We start from the raw sequence: 21,995 nt of genomic DNA, 5'->3' as shown, positions 1-21,995 counted from the left end.
TGAGCCCCCACAGCGCCGCCTGCAGAGGGAATCCCGAGGCTTCCCCTGACCGCGACTCTTTGAATCCTAAGTCCCGACACCTGGGAGAGACCCTGCACCCGCAGCCCCCAGGACCTGAAGGACCGGACTTTCACTGGAGGAGTGACCCCCAGGAGTCCCTCTCCCTTGCCCAAGTGGAGGTTTCCCCGAGGAACCCCCCCCTTGCCTGCCTGCAGCGCTGAAGAGATCCCTAGATCTCCCATTGACTTCCATTACAAACCCGACGCTTGTTTCTACACTGCACCCGGCCGCCCCCGCGCTGCTGAGGGTGAAATTTCTGTGTGGACTTGTGTCCCCCCCGGTGCCCTACAAAACCCCCCTGGTCTGCCCTCCGAAGACGCGGGTACTTACCTGCAAGCAGACCGGAACCGGGGCACCCCCTTCTCTCCATTCTAGCCTATGTGTTTTGGGCACCACTTTGAACTCTGCACCTGACCGGCCCTGAGCTGCTGGTGTGGTGACTTTGGGGTTGCTCTGAACCCCCAACGGTGGGCTACCTTGGACCAAGAACTGAACCCTGTAAGTGTCTTACTTACCTGGTAAAACTAACAAATACTTACCTCCCCTAGGAACTATGAAAATTGCACTAAGTGTCCACTTTTAAAACAGCTATTTGTGAATAACTTGAAAAGTATACATGCAATTTTGATGATTTGAAGTTCCTAAAGTACTTACCTGCAATACCTTTCGAATGAGCTATTACATGTAGAATTTGAACCTGTGGTTCTTAAAATAAACTAAGAAAAGATATTTTTCTATACAAAAACCTATTGGCTGGATTTGTCTCTGAGTGTGTGTACCTCATTTATTGTCTATGTGTATGTACAACAAATGCTTAACACTACTCCTTGGATAAGCCTACTGCTCGACCACACTACCACAAAATAGAGCATTAGTATTATCTCTTTTTACCACTATTTTACCTCTAAGGGGAACCCTTGGACTCTGTGCATGCTATTCCTTACTTTGAAATAGCCCATACAGAGCCAACTTCCTACAAGTAGCATTTGGGTTCTGATTGGTTAGAGTAGTGCTCTAGTGTTCGTTGGATTTGTGTGGCGCTCTGGTTCTAGTCCCAAGGAACCCAACTGCAAACATTCTCTAGCTATGCTTTTCAGCTCTGATTTTGCACCTTTGGTCATTAGAACTCTTCTCCAAGTCACCCACTCTCTCCACGCCGAAGAAGAACACAAGAACTTACAACTCAAAAATATTATGTAGGCTGTCACATAGTTAAAAATCACTATGGTTTGGCAAAAAACATGTACTTAGATTATTAGGAGAACCAGAAAACTATTATTAATAGAGTCAGTTTTTATGAGGCTGAATATTCTTTCCGCATTTCTGCATATATTTCAGTTTCTTACTGGTTATAAATCCTCGAGGACAACCTGAAGGAATTGTGTCCATCTTACTCTGGAAGGGGTTGAGCCCATCTGAAGCTTCATTCTCTGGTCACCATTCTTGAAAGTAATTAGCATTTTTATAGGTACCTTCTTAAAACCCCCAGGCCTTTCAATATTAAAGTGCCACAGCAAATATGCTTGATCCGAAACAATATACCTTTACTTTTCGAGGCCTAAAACTCTTTAAGAGTTCTGATTTAAATCTCTAACAGTATTTAGCTAAATTTGAATTTACATCCAGACATTCTTAAAAACACCAAAATCTCACATATAACACCACAATAAAAACAATCATGTTTTGAGACTATTTTTTGGAATTACTATGGGAAAACTCACCCAGGTCAGGGCTCAGACTCTAGAGGCGCAATAAAGCAAGGCATTAGGGTTCCCATTGAAGAGTTCAGGAAAAGATAGTCTCTATAAAAAATACGTTTTTTCACTCTAGAGCTGTGTCACCTTCCTCCAGCTGTGTCTTCTCAGGGCTATAGGAAACAAGTAGAGTGCTTTTCCTTTAGTTTTGCATTCTTATTGCTGTAGAACCCCAGTAGTTTGACTTCCCACTGTGACTTGTCAGCTCTGCAGAGGACCAGCAGGGTGACCTTCCTTCAGCCATGCCTCTCCACTGTTATACAACCTTAATAGTGAACCCTTTCTCCAGCTTTGCCTTCTCAAGGCTGTAGGGCACAAGCAGTATTATCTTGCTCCAGCTGTGCCTTCTCAGTGCTATAGGAGACCACCGGTGTTCCCTTCCTTCAGTCGTGTCTTCATCTGTGCTACAGGACCTTTGCGGTGTGACCGTTCCTCAGTTGTGCTTTTTGGGTGTTATAGGAGACCAGCAATTACCTTTTTTGAGCTGTACCCTGGCAGTTTTAAAGATCTCAGCAGTGTGACTTTCCTGAAGCTGTGCCTTCTCAGGGTTACAGGAGGAAAGGGAAAACCGTTCGAGAAGATTACAAACAGGAATACAAAAACATTTACAAACAGAAAAATGGTGCTTCTGTCGTGTAGGAGACATACCTCTTTAATGCATAGAACAATACGTAAGAGATTTTCAGGTTGAGCCTACTAAACAGCACAAGCAGTCTGGGTGCAAAAGAAATATTATCAGCTTGTCAAGATGTTACAGTGGGATTAAAACCTGATCATTGATTACCAATGGTTGGCTTTATTATCACTCTAATTTTCTTGCTTCTTATTCAATGGTTTGCATTCATCATCTTGTGTTTGTTCCTCCCCTGGAGCATACCCACTTTACTTGTGTTCTTCTACTGCTCACTTTTAGGGAGCTACTTTTTGCTAAAGCACTCTAAGTGAGTGCCTGTGTTTTCCAGCTGTCTCTCTTGTTGGCTTCTCTGATCAGAAGAAACAGCTTGAGATGGAGCATAGTACCTGAAGGGTTCTGGCAAGCAGGATGGGCCTTTTCCATAACATTCCAGTGCACAAGGCCTTAAAATGGTCCACAGTAACATTTTAAGATGTTGCAAAAAGTTTGGGTCATTGAAGAGCAAACTAAAAGTGGCAAATAATGCCATGTTAGAGGTCTCCATCTTGTCACCTAATAAACGTCTGGCTTGGTGAAGCCACTATTTTCCCCCAGTTAAAGGTTGTTCAGATGCCCCCTATCCCTCCAACAAGTGAGTAACTTTGAGTTGCTTCTCGTGTTTGCCTCCTGATTTTGTATTTTGGTTAACGTATTTGTCCTTCACTAACAATGTTGACAGCGGTGTAGTAAGGAAATTCTCACATTTGAGAAAGCAGTCCTTTCTGACGTGAGCAAACTTTGTCCCAGACAGCCATTTATGAATACATCGAGGGAGAATGAGGCACTCAAGACTTTAGCATGAGATTCCAACATCATCATTAAGCCAGCAGACAAAAGAGGTGCTATGGTCATTTTGGACACACAGGTGTATAAACAGGAATGCCTATGCCTTTTGAGTGACACATCCTATTAAGACCCGATATTACAAGATCCTACAACAGAGAGACCACAATGCACCATACGCACAATGATCAATGAAGCTGAAACTAACACGTGGATCACCCACAAGGAGTCCGAATTTTTGGATACATACCATCCTCGTATACCGTATTTCTATTTCTTCCCTAAGATCCACAAGGGCATCCAGCCACCACCTGGCCGACCAATTATCTCTGGGATAGGGTCAATCCTTGAACCCCTCTCAACCTTCTGTGACCATTTCCTTCAACCGATAGGCAAATTCCCAGATTTCTAAAAGACACCAAAGATGTCCTCAATCTAATTGACTATCAATGCAACTGAACAAGTGGATGCCTTGATCAGCCTTGAGGTTGTCGAAGACATGCTAACAGCTAGTGATTGGTCCTCACCCACCCCAATTCACTTCATCATGCAGTGCGCATCCTTGGCCCTGATGGAGAACTTGTTTCAGTTCGAAGATCAACTCTACCACCAAATACGCAGGACATCTATGAGGAGCACCTTTACCCCTAATCAAGCTTGCTTGTACATGTTTCACTTTGAACAACAGTTTACCCTTAGCAGCTCCTATCCTTTTGCCAATCATATTAAACTATGGCGTTGTTACATTGATGACATTTTGATCATATGGCACAGAAATATACAGAGGATCGACATTTTTACCAATTGGATCAACGGTCTGGACCCCTTCCTCAGATTCACCTCTACCACTTCAGTCAAACAAATTTATTTTTTGGATCTCATGATTTCTATTGATCAGGGCAAACTAAAGGCCAGTACCTATCAGAAAAAACAGATCAGAATAGCCTACTCTTATATGAAAGCCATCATCCTCATGCATTACAGGACAATTCGCCTTATGGTCAATTCCTAAGACTTCGCTGGAATTGCAGTGATAGGTCCACCTTTGAGGCTCAAGCTGATGATCTCATTCAAAAATTATATGCCCGACACTAGCCATGACTGATCATCAACATGGCTCGCAAATGAGTGTGAAATAATCAAAGGGAGACCTTGCTGGCCACTTATCCCAAACAAACAGAGACAAGTTTGACATGTGTCTCAACTTAGACACCTCTCTCTAACAATCTCAAGAAGATTGTTAATAAACGATGGTCTATCCTCACAAGTGGTAAAGAATTTTCTAAACCCCTGTTTGCATTCAAGCGAACTATGAATATCAAAGACCTTGTGAGCCATACCCGTCCGAAAACTATCTGTTCAGAACCTAGTCAGAAAACACTATGCCAACTTCCACCAGTACAAGGACACCATCCCTGTGGTAACTGCAACGTATGTTCACTGACTAGACGAGTCCCTAGTTATAGAACCAATAGGGAAGTGGTTGCTTACAAACCATACCAATTGCAATACTTGTAACTGTATTTATATTATAACTTGCCCGTGTAATCAACGTTACATAGAGATTACGACGAAACCTGTGAAAACTAGGATCAATGAACACCGCAGCAATATCAGGAGTGCGCGATCCACAACCAAGTTGAGCACACATTTCCTTGAGAGAAGACACACCACCGACGACCTGTGGTGGGTCATCTTGGAAGCACCCAATCACCCGATGACAAGTCCTAAAAACCTACTAGAGAGGGAACAACGTTGGGTGTTTAAGCTCAAGACATATTTGACTGGACTGAAAGATGATATACAATGGTTGAGTTTCTTGCCATAGTATACATATAGACCTTTTGAGGGTTTCATTAATTTACCTAGTGTCTTATGCACTTGCTGTAGCGGGCCTCCGTGCCCGAGAGTTAGCCCTTTTTTTAGCATTTGGCGGGGTGTTTTGGCACAGGCTCTACCACAGTAACTGTGAGTTTTTTCCATATGTACTTGCTTGAGGAGCACTTTTTTCGTTATGGTGGGGTTCTCATGCTTTATTAACCATCTACTGAGAGGGTCTTCGTCTACTGTTAAAACGGTCCCTCTGTGCACTGCAGACTCATTAAATTAATCAAACACTTTCCATGTGCCATTTTCAATTGGGTATTCTGCCCGTTTACAACATTTCTACTTTGTGACTCCAGCACCCCTTTTATCTCCGTGTTCATGGCTTTTGAGCAAATCCCAACGCAGCTATGAAGAACACTTACTGATAATATCCCCGCTGATGCCGTGTTCTTAGCGGGTCATGCTCCTGCGTGCCTTTGGGCCCTCAAGTAAGATCTCCATCCACCCCGGTTGGGTCACCCCTAATTTATTACCCGTCTATCGAGCGGGGTCTAGTTTTAGTATGGCAGATTCCCTTTTTCTGACACTCTACTGACCTCTCCCATGTGTGATATTATTTACAGCTATTCCTCCCTTCGATCTTCATTGGTTAGTCACCACTGATGGACCACCCATCAACCTAGTGGGGTGCGCTTTTGGAATAGCATTCTCTAGCCCTTGTTATGCTGTTTCTACACTTTAGTAATTATACATCTCACTTCTACCTTTACATTTTTAGCAATGTTCCGATATATGATGTGAACTACCACTTTTTGACCCTGTGGTATGCTGTGCTAAATGTGTCAGGGTGTTGCAAGCAGCCTCCTGCCTGCAATAATACTATACCCACCAACGTGTGATCTCTCCTATGGTAGGTGTAGCGTGGTTATATACCACATGTATTTGAGAGATACTACACAGCTTCTATATGGTCTACAACTTACAGCAAGACTGCGACATTACACACATTTTTCACTTTTGAGTATTTGTCTGTTTTTAGTGCCACAATAGTCCTTTGGCTAACTTTGTCCAAAGGGGCCCATTCCCTAATATAGGAGGGTAAGATACTGAGTTTACTACATCCATTTGTGTCTGTTACACTTGGAGTTGGTGGGTGAACGTTGGGTCAGAACCCTTTTTGGCTCATAGCATGTGTGCATGCTAGCACTGAGTGTCATTGCACTACTTGGATGTCAATATTGTTGATACAAGTAACTTTGTATATTCTTGTCTTTTGTTTCCCCAGGTCCAAACCTATTTAGGTTTTTTGTGTATCTCTTCATGTAAGTTGTACATTTTTGTCACACACTATTCACTCACTTGAGTTCCCTAGTAAAGCTTAGGAGTCTTCTTGCAGTATTTTTGGTCCTGAAGAAATGGCGACTGATCCTTTGAGACAATATAGGCATGAAACATGTCGACCATCAATTAAGGTTGAAGGAATAATTTTCCTTTTCCCTATCATTTTTTGGTAGAGTGGAGGAACATTATTTCCTCACCACTCCCGCTGTTTTTAACCTTGACCTAGACCCCTCACTCATAATAAACATATTGATGTAGGGTCTAGAGCCAATTTTAATATTCCCTCTCCTGCTTTCCACACCTCCTCGGAGGTCTGAATCTACTCTTGCGTACAACCACTGCACACAGTCAAAAAGATCTCTGGCAAGGAGCCCCCTAGAGGGGCCCGTCGGACATTGCAGCACCAGACTGACGAGGAGCAGGCCCTATGATGAAGCATGACACCCATAGGGTGAGTGAGGGCCCTGACTTCTACTCTTAAGAGTGCCCATGTCACCTGTGGCCATCCCTTTGGAACGGTGTACTTTATTTATGTGTAGGTGCAGTGGCACCAGGTTGTCAATTGGTGCAGCAGGTGCATGTTCCACTTCCAGAATGTTAAATATTTCTGTGACGCAGTAAAGAACAACTATCCAGCCCATCCAGAACATTCAAGAAGGCTTCTGTCTACTTTCTGCAGATACACTAAAAAACTGGACCTCAGATCCACAGCAATACTAAAATGGTATTCATTATATGGATATTTTGCCCCAGTACTGTGCATATTATTTAACCTCAGCCCTGACTGCAATCTCCAACTGTGAATCAAATGAATCACATTCAGGTCAGAAAAATATATAGCATCCTTTATCGTTACATAGTAAATCACAGAATTTGTGATTCACCTGTATTGCATGTGAGACAAGCATTGGAAAATCCAATAGTTTTCACTTACAAGAGAGCTATTAACTTTGTCATTGTTTTTTAGTCAGGTTGTACCACAGCGCAGCTGGCATGCAGCATTGCAGAAAGTTCAAAAGAAGAACTATGATGCAGCCCTGGTATTTTCTTTTTTTTACTTTCAGCCATGCTGTACAGCAGCATCCCTGCTGTAGAACATTACCAAAATACATTGATAAAGCCCAGATCGCTCTAACAGGCAAGATCTATTGGCTTTGCCAAGGCTTGTTTTATCTGTTTTTCTTACAAAAAGCACACATGCAACGCTGTGTGCATTGGTCAAAAAAGGTGGCATTGTGAAAACGAAACAATATGCATTTATATGATTATTTTATTTAATGTGGGATGGCAACACTCAGCATGTTCCATTGCCAAACAATAAAATAAAATAACTGAGTTATTGAACTTAAGTTAAATCATTGTGCATAGTGGAAAGCACGTTCCAAAGGGAGCAGAGGAACGCTCAGTCAATAGTATGTAAGCATCCAACTGAAAGGCATCCCAATTCAAAGCTAAATTGAACTGCTAATCTCTGCCTAGTATCGAATAACATCTTTAAAAAGAAGACAGAAGTAGAAACAGAAAACATTTAGACAATTTAAATATTTTACTGTCTGCTCAGGCAATGGACACACAGCAAATGGGCCAGGGATCGTTTGTTAGCATGCTATAAAGATAACAGCATGCTCTCTACATAGGTCAAACGATGGAAAACCTCTTTGCATCCCAGTGGAAGTCAGCGTGTGAAACAGCATGGCATTTTGGTCTGACGTCCTCTGAAAAGCAAGAGCTAAAATATCAGCAATCACTCAGAGAGACACAATAACAAAACATACACCTTCAAGCAGCATCAAATTGTGCCTCAAAACCGAGGCAAAAAGAAAAACTGCTACTGGTTAAACTGACCCAAAATCCACACAGCATCTTACAGAAATAGCATGAAGTAATTACATCAAATAATCGCTCTTAGATCAGCTAATCTCTCTTAGAAGCAATGCCCCATTTTATGTTAATGAAAGACACAAATGAGGAGAAGAGCATGAACAAGATAGAGGAATACTGAGAGCAGTGGGAAATGGGGGAAAATACAAGAAGAGACAGCTCTAAAACATGCACACTCATGAAGTGCCTCATGAAAAAATGAAAACTTTTTCCAAAAAAGCGAGTAGTCATGAAAGAATAGAAGCATCCAATCAGACAGGTGGCAAACAGGCTATGCTCCACAGGAGGCACTAACACAAGCTGGACAGCCTAAAACAAATAAAGCCAATAAATACAAAGTAAGTAAATGTGAGTGATAAAAGGCACAGCTAATGTAAAGCAATGGGCGGAATGCATTTCTAGCGAAGCTTTTACCATGTCCCCAATGTGTCTTTGGAACCTGACAGCTGCGTAGTTCGATAGGCTTCATCTCATTTAAAGGGGGATGATTAGGAGCATTCTTGATCTAAGGTTCTCCCTTTGGGTGTCGAACCTAAGACTGACCAATGGGTGATGCACAGTGCTTTGAAACAGATACTTCCTGCAGCAGATAGCCGGTACAGTGCTTTGATAACAGAAATTATGTGGTTGTGTCAGTTCAGGCTAAGGGACTGTGTGTCAGTAGCATTCTGAATTCACTGACCTTTGTAAATAAAACACTTTTTAAGCCTGATCTAGAGTGCCCAGGAATACTCAAGACATAACAGCAAAATTATGTGGCAAACCTAAACACATAGGGAATCGAAGTCTTCATCACATTGATTTCCTGACTTTGTAATGATACTTTGGAGTCCACTATCAAGCCTAAATTCTTTACTTTTGTCAATGTGATTGGGGATATCCATTCTCCTTCAATCAATCAATCATTCAGTAGTCACCCTGGAGGATATCCAGGTGCTGGCAGGGGCCAGTTGATTAGCCGGATAGCCAGGTCGTCAGTGACCTTTGGAACTCTGAGATGGGGAGGTCCGGAGATGAAAGGGTAGCTCGTTCCATGTCTTTGCTGCTAGGTAGGAGCAGTGACCTGATACGTCGGATGCAGGGAGTGAGGGTTAGAGAAAGGGAAGTGGAGCGGAACTGTCTGGAGGGCTGATGGAAGTTCAGGCGGTGGTTCAAGTAGGTGCGTCCCCAATTGTGTAGGCCTTGTAAACATGGGCCAGGAGCTTGAACTGGCATCTTTTCTGTTTAGGGAGCCAGTGGAGTTCCCTCAGGTAGGGGATGATGTGTTCACTATATCCTGTAGTAATCGGAGGAGGTGATCTGTGATCCCTTCGTACAGAGTATTGCTGTAGCCCAGTCAGCTGGAGATGAGGGCCGAGGTGATTGTGCGTCCGGAGTTTTGGGGTAGCCATTTGATTATCTTATGAAGCATGCAGAGGAAGAAGAAGTAGGAGGAGGAGACGGAGCTGATTTTAGTTGTCATGGTTAGCTTGTTGCCAGAATGATGCCTAGGCTCCTAGCGTGGTCAGTGGGGGCAGGAGTAGGTCTGAGTTCTGAGGGCCACCATTTTGGGTCTCTTGGGAAGCTTTTGTTTCTGAAGATCAATACCTCTGTCTTGTCCATGCGGAGCTTCAGGCAGTTGTCCTTTATCCAGTTGGCAACGTCTGTCATGCAGTTCTGGAAGTTAGTTTTGTTGTTGGTGATGTCTTCGGAGAGGGAGAGGATGAGTTGTGTGTCATCGGTGTAGGATATGTTGAGTCTGTGTGTTGATAGTGCTGGCCTGAGGTGTCATACAGGTGTTAAAGAGGGTTGGGCTGAGCGAAGATCCTTGGGGTACTCCACAGACGATTTCCTTGGGTTCAGAGGTGATAGAGGTAAGACAGACATTTTGCGTTCTTCCACTGAGGAATGATGTGATCCATCTGAGAGCGGCTCCTTGGATGCCTGTGTAGTGTAATCTTGTGATGAGAGTGTAGTGAGAGACCATATCAAAGTCTGCTGAGAGGTCGAGGAGGATCAGAGCTGCAGTCTCCCATATGTGAATCAGGGCTCAGGTGTCATTAGTAGCCACTATGATGACTCTGTTGGTGCTGTGGTTGCAGTGGAATCCAGACTGGGGTTGGTTAAAGGTTTTTTCAAGTACTTTGGCAGGGAAAGTGAGTTTCTTTAGTAGTGTGCTGACCTCTGCATGTTTCCAGTCCTGAGGGAAGGTGGCCCTAGCAGTTGAGGTTTTGAACAAGGCAGTGAGTACGTGGCTGATTCTAACTTCGCCTAGGTTGAAATGTGGTGAGGGAATGGGTCGGTTGAGGCCCCTGAGTGTACCAAGTTCATAGTGGAGGCAGTGTCCTGTGGGGTGAGCTGGCTCCATTTGGTTAGTCGGATGTCTATGGTGGTAGTGGGGTCATTGTATTGCTTGAAGAAGTTGGTGCCCTTGGGCTGGGGTGTGAAGTTTCTGTAGATGTTGGCGATCTTATTGTGGAAGAAGTTTGCAAGGTTGTAGCAGAGTTGCTGTGACAATGTTGAAGAGTTCTTTGCTGTTATTGGAGCTTGATTTAATGCATAAGGCTAAGGCCTTTTTCTTCAATTCTCTCAACTGTCTATGGTAGAGCTTGAGGGCTGTCTTGAAGGCGATCTTGTCATTTGTGTCCTTGCTGGTGCCCCATCTCCTTTCCAGTTGTTTACAGCATTGTCTAGCAGTTCTGAGGTCTTCAGTGTACCAGCTAGCCTGTTTGCTGGACCTTCGATGGTTGTTGCTGATGAGAGCTACGCTGTTGGCGCAGTAGGTGATCCAGTTGTTGAAGTTTCTGATGTTCTGGTCAAGACTGTTAGAGGAGATAGGGTGGGTGGTGTTCAGGGCACTGCTCGATGTGTCCTTTGAGATTTTGTTCCAGCTGCGGTGTGGGGCATTGAGCAGACTGGGGGCAGAGGTCTGTGTGCTGGTGATGTTGAAGTGGTCGATGAAGTGGTCTGCCCAGGTGAGTTCTGTGATGTGGCTGTACCTGATGCGGTCCCTGGAGGTGAAGGTGGGGTCTAGTGTGGCCTGCGGTGTGTGTGGGATTGTGTACGAGTTGTGTGAGTCCAGTGTTGTTCATGTTGGTAAGGGGGTTGGTAGTTTTGATGTCTTTGAGGTTGTCAAGATGAAAGTGGCTATCGCAGAGGGAACTTTAGTTGTTGGAGTCTAAGGCAAGTGGGGCAATGAAATCAGAGATGAAGTTGCAGAAGGCTTAACGTGTTCCTGGAGGATAGTAGGTGAGGGAGCCCCTGTTGGAGGTTTTGCTGTATGTTTAGACTCAGAAGTTGAGGTGTTCCATGGCTGGGGTGATTTAGTCCTTTGTGGCGGTATATTAGATGGATTCCTTGTGTATGATGGCGATCCTTCTGTCAGGTTGTTGATGTGGTTGTGGAGGTGATCTTGTATCCTTTGGGTACTGCAGTGGCAATGTCAAGCATGGAAGTGGGGTTGAGCCAGGTCTTAGTGAGGAAGAGGACATCGGGTGTGAAGGTGGAGATGAAGTCCCAAATGTTGTTGTTGTGTTTGCATAGTGAGCGTGTTGAAAAGGACACATGCAAGTTGGTGTCTTGTTTAGGTGGCGAATGTGGTGTGTATCGGGTAGGGCTGGTTGGTGGACTGGTGTGTGTGCTGTGGGAAGTGAAGTGGTAGAAGGTGGAGGTGAAAGGTCCTACTGTGGAGCGTGGGTCGGAGCGGTGGCCGTGTTTGTTGCGGTTCCGGGGTCGAGGGTATAAAGCTCGGCGATGGTGTATCTGCAGGGGTTGGGGAGGCAAGGGGTCGTGGTGCTGGGCATGGTCCAGGCACAGATGGGTGCAGGTGGGCTTGTCTTTGGTGCACCTTTGGCGCACCAGCGGCGCAGTCAAGCTGCTTCCTTCATTAAGTAGGCCGTAGGTGGGCGGGCTTCTGGTGGAGGGAAGAACAGTGAGTGGTAAAACCCAATTGGTAAAACCTGGCTTGGAAACCTGGGCAATGGCGGTGTCACTTGGTTAAACGGAGGCAACTGGAACAGGCTGTAATAAGCAGGAACTGGATGCCACGGGCATGTGGCAGGCTAGGTGTCCGGGTTTAGTCTTAGGTTTTTAGTCCACAAGTAATTATCTCAGTTTTTGAGGAGTCTGGTTTTGGTGATTTTGTAGCATCCAAGAGTATAGTGCCTATCGGTTTTTAGAGTGAACTAGTTGCCAGAGAATTTACAATTTTTCCAGTTTTAGAATAAACTGGGTATTGCTATCTTAGTTGTAACAAGTAAACTGACAAGTATTGATAACCTCAGGAAATGGAGACAGGTACACATTGAAGAAAATAGGTTTGATTGTTAAGCACCAAACCTTTTGCAGTATTGATGCTGGGAGGAATAGAAGGAGGGACACAATTCGTATTCTGCCTGTGAGGTAAGACTTAATCCATTTTAGGGCTGTGCCCTAAATTCCTCCATCACTTAATCTTTGGAATAGTTATTGGTAGGCCACAGTGCCAAAAGCGGTTATGAGTTCAAGGAGGAAGAGTTCTGTGACTCGGTTGAAGTCTACCATGTTCTTAAAGGCATCTCATATTGCAATTAATGCTGATTCAGTGCCTCTTCCATGACAAACTGCTTAAGGAAACCTGGCACCTGAATAAATACTTTTTTCTATCAGTTTACCTAGAAATTACCAAATATATAACTGCAATTAGCTGTATCCCCATGACCAAGTCCTTATTATTTCAAGACTAGTTTAATGTAGTATGTTTTGAATTCACTCTTGAATTTACCAGTCAAAAGTAATTAATTAAAGATTGTTCTGTTGCATAGGGCTTCAGAGGCAGCTTGGAGAATGTTCTTGAATATATTTGGGGACATGGGTCACAGTTGACCTGGAAATGCAGATAGTTTTATTTCATTCAAATGTTTCTTTTATGGAAAGAATTATTATTATTAATTAATCTTCTGTAGCGCATGGCTACCCGCAAAGGTTTCCCAGCACTTTTGGAGGACAGGTAGAGCAATTGAAGAGGAAAGCTAGAACAACGAGGTCTTCAATCCCTTATGAAAAATAGCTAGAGAGTCACATTGTATCAAGCACTCACGAAGAGAGTTTCATAACTTGGGATCCATAAAAGAGAAAAAGTGTCCGCCTATCCGCGTTTGATTCTAGGGACTGTGAAGAGAAGCCAGTTGCTCAAATGCAGGGTACGTGAGGTGAAGTAAGGAACCATCAGTTTTTTCAGGTACTAGGGTCCCAAGCTTGAGCTGATTTTGTGCATAAAGCAGAAAGCTTTGAAGTTTATTTGCTTGTCCATAGTGAGCCAGTGTAGGTGATGAAGAAGACTAGAAACAGAGGAGTGTTTAGGAAGATGAAACAGGAGCCTACTGAAAGAATTCAGAACCACCTGAAGACGGCTTATCACTGCCTTATCTCCATCCAGATACAGAATGTTGCCATAATCTAGTGTTGATAAAATCAGTGCTTGGATAACTGTTCTTTGGACAGAGAAAGGAGTATCCATAGAATATTTTTAAGCCATTTCATCAACACAAAACAAGTCATGACCTCGGTATTGTCACCATTTAATTTCAGGGAGTTCATATTCATCCAGGTGGAGACAAGACCAAAGCAGGAACTGAAATCCTATGAGTTAGCTTCTGGGCGACGGGGAAAAATTATCTGGGTGTCATACGCATATGAAAACAGGGTAAATCTACAGCTTTCCACCAGGTCCACCAAAGGGCGGATGTAGATGTTAAAAGGCATAAGGCTAAGGAGGGATCCTTGTGGAATTCTCAAGGTGAGTGGGTGTGGGTCAGATGTTACATTTGAGGAGAAGATCTGAAATGTGTGATCCGTCAAAAAAAGAGGATAGCCACGCAAGCCACATGCCTTGGAGGACCAGTCTTTCCATAAGAATATAGTAGGATACAGTATCAAAGGCCGTACTGAGATCCAGTGGAATCAGTGCAGCTGTATCGCCCCTATCCAGGAGCTGCCTCAGATGTTCCATCACTCCTAGGAGGGCGGATTTAGCACTGTGCCCGGCTCTGGAGCCCGACTTGGAGGGATGGAGAACATCCTGAGTCTCAATGTTCTGTGTGACCCACTCACCTACATTCCAGGCATTCTGATGTGACAATGACAATTTCCCAATCCCCGTGAGGGCTAAGGTGACCGCGAAGAAGAGTACATTGCCATCTGGCATGTCCTCAAAGGGAAGGGGGTTTTGGGAATAGAGAAAGAGAAAATGCCAGCTTCTGCTTTGTGAACTGCAAAATCGGACTGCTGGACCCTAGACTGTGTGTCGTGTTGGGCGTCAGGACTTCTGATTTCTCAAAATACTGGGTTCTTGTTTTTTTAGGATTCTAGGTTGCAAAAAGAATTACTTTATTAATACATTGAACTTGCATAAACTATTGTACATTGCATAATGTCAGTTATTGGTGACACATTGTGCACATGTTTCTATAAGGCTAAACAAGCCTCGTCCTCTTTTTACAATACTTTTAGAGTCTCTGAAGCAATGTCCAAACTCACAAATGATCAACTTGACTAAAGGGCATCTTTATGTTCTGGCGTAATCTCTTGCCAATAATAGTTCTGATAAACGTACTATATTTCCAGTCTCCTAATTCTCAGGGGAGTGCTTGTTACAGGAAATACGTCTTTCCTTAATGTCCGTTAAGCAGTATCTTGGATTCCCACCCAAACGATAAATCATGCTGTTCTTATTGTCATTAATTATTTATAAGACAGAGCTCTGTTTTGTTTCATTTAAGCAATTAATCTTTCTTTACCTTGAAATGAAGTTACCTGCTTGAAAATTTCAGAAGAACCCAAACTGGATTGTTTCACCTTTCTTATTTTCTCTCTTTTACAGGAATTATGGGATCATCAGCAAAAGACGGTAGAGGAGAGCCAGGACTCTGCAGGAAGCCAACCGGAGGGCGAGGATCGCTGGAACTTGACTGGAGGCTGTCCAGAGAACAAGAAATGCTGGAACTCGACTGGAAGCTGGTCGGAAAATGAGGAACATGGGAACCCGACTGGACGCAGGCTGGAGGACAAGGTACTCGACTTGACTAGAAACAGGTGAACAGAGCAATAGGTACAAAGCCAAGAAGGGCACAGATTCACAAGCATCCTTAAATAATAAAATGTGCACATGTGCCTTTTGGCAGTTGATTGCTTTTTTAAGGAAATGAACAGTTATCCTCTTGATTGTGGCACGTGTTCATTACAGGTCACATTGTGAAGAGCACCTGTTTTGGCAGTTACAGTTGGAGCAGGTGGAATACAATGTGCATAATCAACAAGCATTGATTATAATAAATGAGACATTTAACATGCATTGTTTGTTGGAAAGCTGATATTTACGGATGTAATGAATATACCCAAATACGTCTGAATGTTGCAAGCAACAGCATCTTATTGCAATCAAGCTCTTGAAGGGGCTAGTGTACCCACAACACTCAACCATTGAGGTAAACTGGGCGTTAACATGTTTTTCCAAGATCTTGGAGAAGGTAGGTAATAGAAAAATGGGCCTAAAGTTGGACCAATTGTCCAATTGTCCAAATTAGATTTCTACTGTAAGGGGAGAAAATGGCATGCTGCCAGGCTTTAGGCAAATGTCCCTTGCAAAAGGAAGAGTTTACAAGTTCTACTATGAGTTGCATATGGTGTGGGCTCAGTAATTTTAGTTTGGGTGGTTTGCGAGGGTCTTGAGGCAAGCCCGATTTGATTGACTGTAATATGTCAAGGAGATGGGGATAGTATAAGGGATAGTATAAAGGGAGAAAAGACTGTAGTTTGCCAGGCATGGAGCCTGTTGCCAAAGGATTTTCTTCCTTGGTAGATGTAGGAAAGTACCATCTTGCCTGGCATGTTACCCCCATATTTCACTGTATATATGTTGTTTTAGTTGTATGTGTCACTGGGACCCTGCCAGCCAGGGCCCCAGTGCTCATAAGTGTGCCCTGTATGTGTTACCTGTGTTATGACTAACTGTCTCACTGAGGCTCTGCTAATCAGAACCTCAGTGGTTATGCTCTCTCATTTCTTTCCAAATTGTCACTAACAGGCTAGTGACCAATTTTACCAATTTACATTGGCATACTGGAACACCCTTATAATTCCCTAGTATATGGTACTGAGGTACCCAGGGTATTGGGGTTCCAGGAGATCCCTATGGGCTGCAGCATTTCTTTGGCCACCCATAGGGAGCTCTGACAATTCTTACACAGGCCTGCCACTGCAGCCTGAGTGAAATAACGTCCACGTTATTTCACAGCCATTTACCACTGCACTTAAGTAACTTATAAGTCACCTATATCTCTAACCTTTACCTGGTAAAGGTTGGGTGCTAAGTTACTTAGTGTGTGGGCACCCTGGCACTAGCCAAGGTGCCCCCACATTGTTCAGGGCAAATTCCCTGGACTTTGTGAGTGCGGGGACACCATTACACGCGTGCACTACACATAGGTCACTACCTATGTGTAGCTTCACCATGGTATCTCCGAACATGGCCATGTAACATGTCTAAGATCATGGAATTGCCCCCCAATGCCATCCTGGTATTGGGGAGACAATCCCATGATTCCCCGGGTCTCTAGCACAGACCCGGGTACTGCCAAACTGCCTTTTCAGGGGTTTCACTGCAGCTGCTGCTGCTGCCAACCCCTCAGACAGGTTTCTGCCCTCCTGGGGTCCAGCCAGGCTTGGCCCAGGAAGGCAGAACAAAGGACTTCCTCAGAGAAAGGGTGTTACACCCTCTCCCTTTGGAAAAAGGTGTTAAGGCAGGGGAGGAGTAGCCTCCCCCAGCCTCTGGAAATGCTTTCATGGGCACAGATGGTGCCCATTTCTGCATAAGCCAGTCTACACCGGTTCAGGGATCCCCCAGCCCTGCTCTGGCGCGAAACTGGACAAAGGAAAGGGGAGTGACCACTCCCCTGACCTGCACCTCCCCTGGGAGGTGCCCAGAGCTCCTCCAGTGTGCTCCAGACCTCTGCCATCTTGGAAACAGAGGTGCTGCTGGCACACTGGACTGCTCTGAGTGGCCAGGGCCAGCAGGTGACGTCAGAGACTCCTTCTGATAGGCTCTTACCTGTGTTGCTAGCCTATCCTCTCACCTAGGTAGCCAAACCTCCTTTTCTGGCTATTTAGGGTCTCTGCTTTGGGGAATTCTTTAGATAACGAATGCAAGAGCTCATCAGAGTTCCTCTGCATCTCTCTCTTCACCTTCTGCCAAGGAATCGACTGCTGACCACGCTGGAAGCCTGCAAAACTGCAACAAAGTAGCAAAGACGACTACTGCGACCTTGTAACGCTGATCCTGCCGCCTTCTCAACTGTTTTCCTGGTGGTGCATGCTGTGGGGGTAGTCTGCCTCCTCTCTGCACTAGAAGCTCCGAAGAAATCTCCCGTGGGTCGACGGAATCTTCCCCCTGCAACCGCAGGCACCAAAGAACTGCATCACCGGTCCTCTGGGTCTCCTCTCAGCACGACGAGCGAGGTCCCTTGAACTCAGCAACTCTGTCCAAGTGACTCCCACAGTCCAGTGACTCTTCAGTCCAAGTTTGGTGGAGGTAAGTCCTTGCCTCCCCAAGCTAGACTGCATTGCTGGGAACCGCGTGTTTTGCAGCTACTCCGGCTCCTGTGCACTCTTCGAGGATTTCCTTTGTGCACAGCCAAGCCTGGGTCCCCGGCACTCTAACCTGCATTGCACGACCTCCTTAGTTGTCCTCCGGCTTCGTGGGACCCTCTTGTGCAACTTCGGGTGAGCTCCGGTTCACTCCACTTCGTAGTGCCTGTTCCGGCACTTCTGCGGGTGCTGCTTGCTTCTGAGTGGGCTCTTTGTCTTGCTGGGCGCCCCCTCTGTCTCCTCACGCAATTGGCGACATCCTGGTCCCTCCTGGGCCACAGCAGCATCCAAAAACCCTAACCGCGACCTTTGCAGCTAGCAAGGCTTGTTGGCGGTCTTTCTGCATGGAAACACTTCTGCACGACTCTCCACGACGTGGGACATCCATCCTCCAAAGGGGAAGTTTCTAGCCCTTGTCGTTCTTGCAGAATCCACAGCTTCTACCATCCGGTGGCAGCTTCTTTGCACCCACAGCTGGCATTTCCTTGGCATCTGCCCCCTCCCGACTTGATCGTGACTCTTGGACTTGGTCCCCTTGTTCCACAGGTACTCTCGTCAGGAAATCCATTGTTGTTGCATTGCTGGTGTTGTCGTTTCTGGCAGAATTCCCCTATCACGACTTCTGTGCTCTTTGGGGAACTTAGGTGCACTTTGCACCCACTTTTCAGGGTCTTGGGGTGGGCTATTTTTCTAACCCTCACTGTTTTCTTACAGTCCCAGCGACCCTCTACAAGGTCACATAGGTTTGGGGTCCATTCGTGGTTCGCATTCCACTTCTAGAGTATATGGTTTGTGTTGCCCCTATCCCTATGTGCCCCCATTGCATTCTATTGTGACTATACATTGTTTGCACTGTTTTCTATTGCTATTACTGCATATTTTGGTATTGTGTACATATATCTTGTGTATATTTGCTATCCTCATACTGAGGGTACTCACTGAGATACTTTGGCATATTGTCATAAAAATAAAGTACCTTTATTTTTAGTATATCTGTGTATTGTGTTTTCTTATGATATTGTGCAAGTGACACTAGTGGTACTGTAGGAGCTTCACTCGTCTCCTAGTTCAGCCTAAGCTGCTCTGCTAAGCTACCTTTTCTATCAGCCTAAGCTGCTAGACACCCTATACACTAATAAGGGATACCTGGGCCTGGTGCAAGGTGTAAGTACCCCTTGGTACTCACTACAAGCCAGTCCAGCCTCCTACAGTAGAGGGAGAAGTAGGGTTGGAACTTGAGTTAATACTCGCTAGTGGGGTATTATCATTCCTAGTTGTAGTCAGGGAGAGCTGGATGTCTGTCACTTTCTTAACAAAGAAGTCAGCAAGTTCCAAGTATTGAGCTTGTGACAATGAGTGAGGCGGAGCAGTGTTACTAGAATGTGACAGATTTTTGATCACTTTGAAAAGTGTTTTAGGGAAAGTAGATTGGAACAGTATAGTTTTAGTTGTGTATTTTGTCCATAGCAATGGTTCTTAACCTTTTCACTTCTGTGATCCCCCACTGACTCATTATTCGAATTTGGGGACCTCCACTGAGTCATTATTGGAATCTGGGAACCCCTGCCTAAGCAATTTTTATGGTTTGACCCGCAAAACAATACACAAAAATATGGAAGCATGTATATAAATGATGAAATATTTTATTTAATTTACAACCCCATATGAAAAAAATCATTATTTTATTCTAAAATTGTTATTTGTATTTGTGAAGCTGAGAGAAACAATTGAGAATTGAAACAGTATTATTGGTGGATAGAACAGTGTTGGGCAAAATAAATGGTACAAAAATGTTGAGTACAGAAATGAAAAGTTCTTTGCCCAGTGAAGAGTTGGCTGAAAAAAACGCTGAAGAATGGTTGAGCCATGAAAAGTCCACAGTCGATTGAACACTGTTGCAAGGTTTTACCTGAAGGAATACTACTGGGATAGTAATTAGCCTGTGTCTCCCTGAAGATGCCATCTACAATATTTGTTGCAGATAATGCAATAGAAAAAAGGAGAGCATAGTTAAACAAGAAAACTAGGGTAGTACAGAGTGGGAGAAGACAAGGACCAAGATTTTAGGGTAGGAGTGGTTGAGGTTGCAGTAATAGGTTTTGACTGTAGTAGGTAATACGTAGTTTGCCCAGTGAGGGAGGAGGGACAAGGTCCTTGATTGAGATTTTATGGTGGTTTGTGTGCTTGGAGAAAAGCATCCAGAGCATCCCAAGTAATCTTGTGGGAGGTTAGGGAATTGGCCTGAAGATGACTGTTGTTGTCAGTGCTTCTAATGAGGCATAGCCATGCCCCCCAGGTATGGTAGGAGTTATTGGAGGCATTTTTCCATTCTCACATGATCAGGTTATTGCCTGTAATTAGCATGAAATAAAATAATAGAACGTCTGGTAGGATGAGGGGAGGGAGGATCATAGATGCCAATACTCCAGGTGTCACTGCAGTAATATCTATAGAGAAATTGATATTAAACATCTTCTGTATTAGAGACTGGATCTGATGCCAGACTGGCATAACATATTTGCAGTGTACAAGACTGTGAGATAAGTCACCTATTTCCATGTTGAACTTCCAGCAAAACTGTGAGTCAGAAAGACCTAGTTTTTGAAGCTTGATATGAGTCCAGTAATTGTTGTGAGTAGTCCAGAATTTGCTCTGTGCAAGTGCAGGTGAGATTTTCCCTTTCAAAAGGGTATGCCATATAATTTGCTTTGCAGATGAGAAGATGGTAGTAACTGTTGGGTCCTTAACAATATTGTTCCATTTTTTTGCTCATTTGTCATGTCAGATTTTGTGTGGGTGAAGATAGTAGTTTATATGTTTTAGATTCAATTTGACCTTGCTGTGTTAGTTTCTCTAGCAACATTAGGAGGCTGTGACTATGCGGTTTGCCTAGTTTGCAAATTATGGGCTTCAGTCTTAAGAACTTGTAGAAATCCATATCGGTAAGACTGTGTGAAGTCTGGAGCTCTGAGAAGGAAGTAGGGTTGTCTGCAGAGCCCAGATCCTTTATTATATTACTACCATTGTTTGCTTACTGTTCCCAATACATTGTACAGCCCTTGGATTTAATGCGTTTGTTGAGCCATAAGTCAGCTAGTAAAGACTGGGGGAGTCAATTAGTACGTTTTTCACCAAGTCTTTGAACAGCAGCTGTTGTATTATAGATTATGCTCAAAGTGTGATCAATGGGCAGAGATGTGATGTTGGATATTGTTAGTAAGACTGAGAGGTGCAGGGGTGAGATGAGACCTACTTAACTAGGCAGCCAAATCAGTGAGTTATTTAGTTCAGGTGTGAACTACTAAGCACTTTGTCGAACTGAGAATGCTAATTGATATTTGGTGACGTCTGGATGTTATATACCACCTTTTAATTTATTTGATCTGAGGGTTCCAAGGAAATATGAGATTTCTTGTTTATTCCAGATAAAGTCTACGATAATTTCATCTAAGGTGTCAAAGAAGGTGTGAGAGAACTTAACCGGAAACAATCTAGTTATAAAATTCACAAGGGGAGCCACCATTATCTTGATGGGGTTTTTCTGCCCCACCAAGACATGATATTTGTTGACCATTGTAGCAGTAGCTCTTTAACTTTGTTTATGGTTTTATTTTCATTTAATGGAGCCAGTCTCCATGAAGTCTTTACCAAACCAAACGCCCAGGTATATTAGTGGCTTAGTTTGCCATTTTAAATTCATGGTGTTCGCAACAGATACAGAACAGTGAACATTTAGGACAACGACCTTTGTCTTATCCTTGTTAAGTGAGTAGCCAGAGATCTGTAAGTAGGACTGAAGCAACTGCATTATGTCTGGAAGCCTAGTGTCAGCTTGCTCTGTAAAATGTAGAACATCATCCGCACAGGCAGAGTCTTTTAGGTTTCCAGAGGGAAAAGGAATCTCCAATTTGTGTAATATTTTGCCTTACAGAGGTGAGGAGAGGTTCAATTGTTTGAAGGAACAATAGGGAGGATAATAGGCACACTTGTTTCATGCCACATTTGAGTTCTAGAGGGTTAAATAGAGCGCCATTTACTTTAATCAAGGCTTGAGGATTTGAGTACAAGGCCATTGT

Source organism: Pleurodeles waltl, chromosome 11 (assembly GCF_031143425.1).
Source record: "Pleurodeles waltl isolate 20211129_DDA chromosome 11, aPleWal1.hap1.20221129, whole genome shotgun sequence".
NCBI lineage: Eukaryota > Metazoa > Chordata > Amphibia > Caudata > Salamandridae > Pleurodeles > Pleurodeles waltl.
The sequence above is the reverse complement of the archived record's forward strand: the minus strand, read 5'-3'. Positions refer to the sequence as shown.